This window comes from Equus quagga, unplaced genomic scaffold (genome assembly GCF_021613505.1).
Source record: "Equus quagga isolate Etosha38 unplaced genomic scaffold, UCLA_HA_Equagga_1.0 73442_RagTag, whole genome shotgun sequence".
NCBI lineage: Eukaryota > Metazoa > Chordata > Mammalia > Perissodactyla > Equidae > Equus > Equus quagga.
In genome coordinates, this window is record NW_025802777.1 from 2,749,835 (window position 1) to 2,755,834 (window position 6,000).

The following is a 6,000-nucleotide window of genomic DNA, read 5'->3' on the forward strand; positions in this document are numbered from 1 at the left end:
TCCCCCTCTCAGGCTATCCCCTAATCCAGGGCTAGGCCCTCCCCTTCCGCTTACAGGCCGTGGCAGAAGCAGCTAACTTAACTATCGTTTACCCGCCCAAGAGTAGCTGCTTTCCCACGACTTGGTTTCCTTGCACGTTACACCATCCTAGTTACTTCTAGGCCATTCTTCCTCTATCTCCTCCTTTAACCTGATCTTTTTCTGTTTGTTTTGGATTCCACATTGCTCAGATCCTAAGCCAGCACCTGAGTTCCCATTTATAGATGAAAGGCAACCTCAAGATTATTTAGCAGCAGCTCGAGAGTGAATTACACCAAAGTCCAATCTCACAGGCAGCCTGCTCGTCCGTCCTGGTGTTTGACGTTGTACAGGAACGGCTCTTCTTCCCCGGGTGGAGCAGGCATTCCCCGCACAGGAAGCACTGTCAGGCCCACATCAGAAGTGCCCCGGGGCCCTAAGCATTTTCATCCCTGGGTTGGGGGGCGGGGTGGGGGTGGGGGTGGATGGAAAGCTCTCAGAAAGCCCCTCCCTCTGATGGGGGCCCAAAAGAAATCATGGTCATTCAGGGCCGGTTTGCATTTCCCAGATTTTCTTCATTTCTCTGGAGTCTCTGAAGTTCAGCCTTTGCCATGTCCAGCACTGGATGGTTTTGTACATCACCACGTCACCACCGCATGCTGCCCCCCACAGAATCATCCGTTTGACGAAACAGCCGCTTCACGTCACGCCCACCCTTCAGCAAGTTGTCAAGAGTGACTGTGACCCCACGTAAAAGATCTCTGCTTATTTAAGTAAAATTGGCCTCCAGAACATGTCGACTTATTGCCTTAATACAAGGAAATTAGATTAAGATTATATTAACCTCCTTTATACAAACATACACCAAATTACTTTACAGAGGGCCCAGCATGAGGACTTTGCTCTCCTGGGGAATTAATCTCTTTTGTTAAAGAGCTGAGGAGACAATCCCTCCCCCGTACCTTGGCCTTCATGGGGAGGAGGCTCAGAGACAAATTTCCGGCTGTCAAAACTGCCCTCAGCTCTTGCAGGCTGCTGTCGTGATCCTCGGCTCCGGTCCCCAAAGCCTTACCTGGTTTTATGGTTTTATTGCGGTACTTTTAAAACAACATGGAGCAGGGCATGCAAAAGACAGTCTTTGGGAATCGCTACATTCTCTGCCTTTGCTGGCGGTGGTGGGGGGAGCTGGGGGGTCCAAGGCAGGGGAGAGGTTGCAGCTGAAGGAAGAGACAGAGAGGCCCGGGAGAGGCAGTGTGAGAAATACTGACATCTGGGTTTCTTGTGTGGCAGGATGCGGCGGCAGGATCCTATCAAGTTGGGAGCATGGAATTGTCTTTGACAAGATGGAGAAAGAGAAGAGACTCAGAGCGCAGCAGCACAGCATAGCAGGGAGGAGAGAGATGGCTGGTCTGACACAAGGATCACTGAGGCCGCCCCAGAGAGGGGGTTTCTTTCCTACCTTCCCTCTCACTGGGCAGGACCCACAGCATCCGAGAGGGACCCTGCCTGCCCCCACTTCCAATCTAGATCCATGCAGGGGCAATGGGCTGGAATCCACTTACAGGAGCCCGAGCCAGCAACCCAGAGGAAGAAGTGGCCTCAAAGGTGGGCAAAGGGATGGAAGAGCAGAAAGGACCATGGCAGAGGACAGGAGGAGAGAGATAAGGGAGGAGGGCTCCCTGATGCTGAATGAGGCGGAGTCGAGTCTGGACCGAGGGAAAGCTGAAGGGAACAGGAGAGAACTGTTTTGCACCATCCCTGGGCATCCCCACGTGGGTCTTTGATCACCTACAAGGAAACGTCTTTGCCTGGACGCTGTGCTGATCTCCGTCCAGCAGGAGGACAGAGTTGGGGGTGTGGTTGGACCGAGTATAAGTCGTGAAACCTAGAGCTCTCTGCCTGCCTGGCCACAGACTCCACAAGCTCGGGAGTGCAGCCTGAGCTCAGTCTCCCTGCCTCCCCTAAAACTTGACTCTCCCCATGTTTCTGTCCATGGTCTGCCCAGTTCTAGAGCAGCTGGGAGAGTGGGAGATGAGAAAGCGACTGCATCTCAACATGGACAGCCTTACAGCCGGGTCCACAGGGACAACACCCCCTCTGTTGAAGGCACCCCCAAATTGTGATGAGATTACCTACGTCCCAGATAAGCCCTTGAGTGGTGTGCAGTTGAAAAAAGGGAATTAACCAAGACGGTAATGCTATGTTTCCCAAACTGGGTGCCAAGGTGCCCTGGGGAACCTTAGCAGACACATGGGAGTACTATGGGGTATTTCAGATTTCCCAGGGTTATGCAGAGACATCTGTTGGACACCACACAATCTACTATTATTAAGTTGTTTGGAACTAACTAATTAATCAATAGAGCTATTAGGTATTCTTTTTGGTCAGGGACACCATGAACGAATTACTGAGATGCTCAAGGCACCTGAACAGGGGAAGTTTGGGAATCTCTGCTGTGAGAGTGAACGCAGAGGGAAGTGGTGTGAGGGCATGTGTGTGCCAAGAGGCCAGGAAGGAGCAGGGGAGTAGGGTGATGGGACAGACAGATGGACAGATGGACAGAGGGACTGGGCAGGGGAGAGAGGCCAGGAGGAGGGTCAGGAGGAACTCCCAGGGGCTTGGTGGCCACGCCCGTCTCTCTTTACGCTCTTCATGTGCCCCCTACAGTGATATGTGCTCTAGAATCTCATTTACATTATCCCTATTGTTACACAACATGGGAAGTGGAGTTCAGACCTGTTAAGTAACTAGGATACCATCCCATAGCTAGGAGGCAACAGACAGGGGATTCCAGTGAACAAGATATTACCTTGATAAGGAGGACACAGTAAAGCTATTCAGATCTGGAAACTGCACCTTGGAGTGCCACCATCAATGATGGCTAGACTTCAGACAGGCAGTCTTGAAGACCAGCCCCTCCATGCTGGGTCTCTTCCTTTGGACTGTTTTTGCTTCTTTTGTGTTTTGCGCTTCCCACATGCTTCATTAAGCCCCAGAGGAGTCGCAGTAGGTCTGAGTGGCCTGAACTTCAGTGTCCTGGGTCCATCGCCTGGCCCGGGGCCTGGCATCCTGGACCTGCTGTGGCCCAGGCTTCTGCCAAGTTCCACAGCCACACAGGCTCATGCCCGCAGAACCGAGAACACTGCAGTTAACTAGGAAACTTCTCTCCCTTTGACCTGGCACCTTGTGCTGAATCTGGATGACCTCTCAGACAGCCCTGTGGGCATATTTTGTCTTCCTTCATACTAATTAGGAAACTACTTTCTCCTAAAAGCAGAATACAACAACAAAAATCTGGCTTACTGAGATTTCATCCAGGAAAGAGGAAGAAGGTGTTACTATTCAAGGATGCACGTCTAAAGCCTCACTCTTGCCTCGGCTTGACTGTGTGGTTCTATGTGAACCACAGCGGAAGAGCTACAAGTCTGATTATCTTGCAAAATCTGCCAGAATTGGTCACATGTCATGGGTGACTGTGTGGCCTGGATTTCTTCTTCCTGCTGGCGGTGTGACCTGGAGAGGCCACCCCAGCATCCTGAGATAGTTTCCCCCAATAACGCCAAGGATTGCTGGCAACAACCAGAATCTGGAAGAGGCAAGGAAGGGTTCTACAGAGTCTCAGGAGGAACCGAAACCTGCTGACAGCTTGATCGACTCCCAGCCTCCAGAGCCGCAAGAGAATCCAATTCTGCTGTTTAAGGCACCAAGTTTGCTGTGCGTTCTTACAGCAGCCCCAGCAAGTTAATGCCCTGTGGTTTGTACCCAATTGGTTCCCCTAAATGCCTCTCTTTGCTGGGAAGACGTGGCATCAATGACTCTCTCTAAGTAAAAAACTGAAGGCATAATAATTTAACTCTATATGTTACACCAGGGAAGAAACAAATGCTAGCAATCAGGTGCCCTCTCGCTCAGCAGAGCCACTTTTCTAGCACCACTGAGGGTGGCCTGTGCCACCAATAGCACAAGCAAGGGGGCTTCTGAAGCCCTGAGCCCAGGCTTTGGGGCTCCAATTCTGACACCAATTCCAGTGTGTATGTGTGTGTGTGTGTATGTGTGTTCCACACCACCAATCAATTAACTCAATTCTGACACTATCTACCAGAGATAGCATCAGATTCCACAGGGGAAGGACTCAGTCCCACAAGACGGCTCCACCCCCCCCACTCCCTATCCTGCCCACTTCGGACGCCAATTGCAAGTTCAGGTTGTCACCTGTGCTTTTGACCAACTGGTTATAGATTGGAGGCCCCCACAACCCCCTCCTTGAGTTTGAATAATTTGCTAAAGCAGCTCACAGAACTCAGAGAACATTTTACTTACTAAATTTCGGGCTTATTATAAAAGAATATAGCTCAGGAACAGCCAGATGGAAGAGATGCATAGGGCGAGGGGTGGGGAAAAGCGTGGGGCTTCCACGTCCTCTCCAGGCACACCGCTCTCCCCACACCTCCCCATGGTCACCACCCTGGGATCTCTCCTAAGCCCGTCCTTGTGGGTTTTTATGGCGGCTCATTACATAGGCATGATTGATTAAATCATTGGCCACTGGAGATTTATTCAACCTCCAGCCCCTCTCCCCTCCCCAGAGTCAGGGGTGGGACTGAAGGTTCCAACCCTCCAATCACAGGGTTGTTTCTCCTGGCAATCAGACCCTATGTTTATCTGCTTTCCAAAAGTCACCTCATTAACATAACAAAAGACAGTGCTCTCTTCACTTAGGAATTTCCAAGGGTTTTAGGAGCTCTGTGCCAGGAAAGAGGATGAAAACCAAATAATATCTTTCTTTTTTTTTTTCAATATTGTGTATATGGCTAAATGATCACCACAATATGTCTAGTTAACATCTGGCCCCACACACAGTTGCAACATTTTTTTTCTTATGATGAGGACTTTTAAGATCTACTCTCTTAGCAACTTTCAAATATGCAATAGAGTCATTAACTCTGGGGATGCAATGTCCAGTGTGGTGACTGCAGCCAATATATTTCTTATCACAATATCATAGGGGCACAAAGCTCCCACCCCACCCCCAGCTGTGTGCATTCCATGGACACTGAGCAAAGGTGTCCCAAAAGCCACCCCCCTTTGTGGCTACAAGGCTTTTGGCCAGATTTGGGAAGAGGGGGCCACCCTGTGCTCCCAGACTAGCCACTTATCTTCTAGAATCTACCCTCTGCATGCAGGGCTGGCTGGGGGCCAGCAGCAACAGGCATTTCTGAGTCTCAGAGGGGCAGGTGCAGAACCTTGTCTTTATGGCTCCTGTTAAAAGGGACTTCTACTGCATGAACACATCCCCGCACCAGCCCAGCTCTTACCTGCGCACCTCCAGAGCAGAGACCAGGCAACTCACTCTCTCCCTTCCTCTGCCCTCCTTTTATGTGGTGTATGAACCACCCCCTCATGCACTGTTCTCCCTTGCCAACTGCCAGAGAAATGAAACTAATGGCCAGACCACAGAAATGAAACTGAAGAGGCAACATGAGCCCCAGTGACTCACGCAGTGGTCCTCAGGCTAGACCTGCGGCCGAGGCTCCCTGGGGCATGTGAACACACAAGGGGGCTGGGGGCTGGGGGCTGGGGGCTGGGCCCATCCCGGGGATCTGAAGGAGCCCATCATGGGCAGGCAGAGAGTCTGTATTGCGAACAAGTTTGCAGGGGAGGCTGATGACCAGCCACACTTGGAGATCCAGTGACAGGGCAGTGCTTTCCCATAGGACTTTCTGCAACGATGGAAACGTTCTGTTCTCTGCCCAGTGTGGGAGCCACAGGTGGCCACTGAGCATTTGAGATGTGGTTAGTGAGACTGAGGAACTGAATGTTTCATTCTTTTCAGTTCTAACTAACTTAGTAGCCACTGTGTATGTGGCTCCCATTCTGGGCCCTGCAGGGCACACTCCGGTGTGTGATCTGAAAGTTCTGAGATGTCCCGTGGGCATTGAGCCTGAGGAACTCCAGCAAATGTCACCCTCTCCCCACGTTCAA

The 6,000-nt window shown here is 51.2% G+C and overlaps 1 protein-coding gene across 1 annotated transcript in view; it reads right to left on the reverse strand.

Moving 5' to 3' along the window:
- The window catches only part of LOC124234306 (interferon-induced GTP-binding protein Mx2-like), a 35,070-nt gene extending 29,711 nt beyond the window's left edge, over window positions 1-5,359 (reverse strand). The window contains exon 1 of the mRNA XM_046651615.1: window positions 5,334-5,359. The gene's annotated coding sequence lies outside the window, so the exon portion shown is untranslated. The remainder of the gene's footprint in view (window positions 1-5,333) is intronic.
- Window positions 5,360-6,000: the final 641 nt, after the last annotated feature.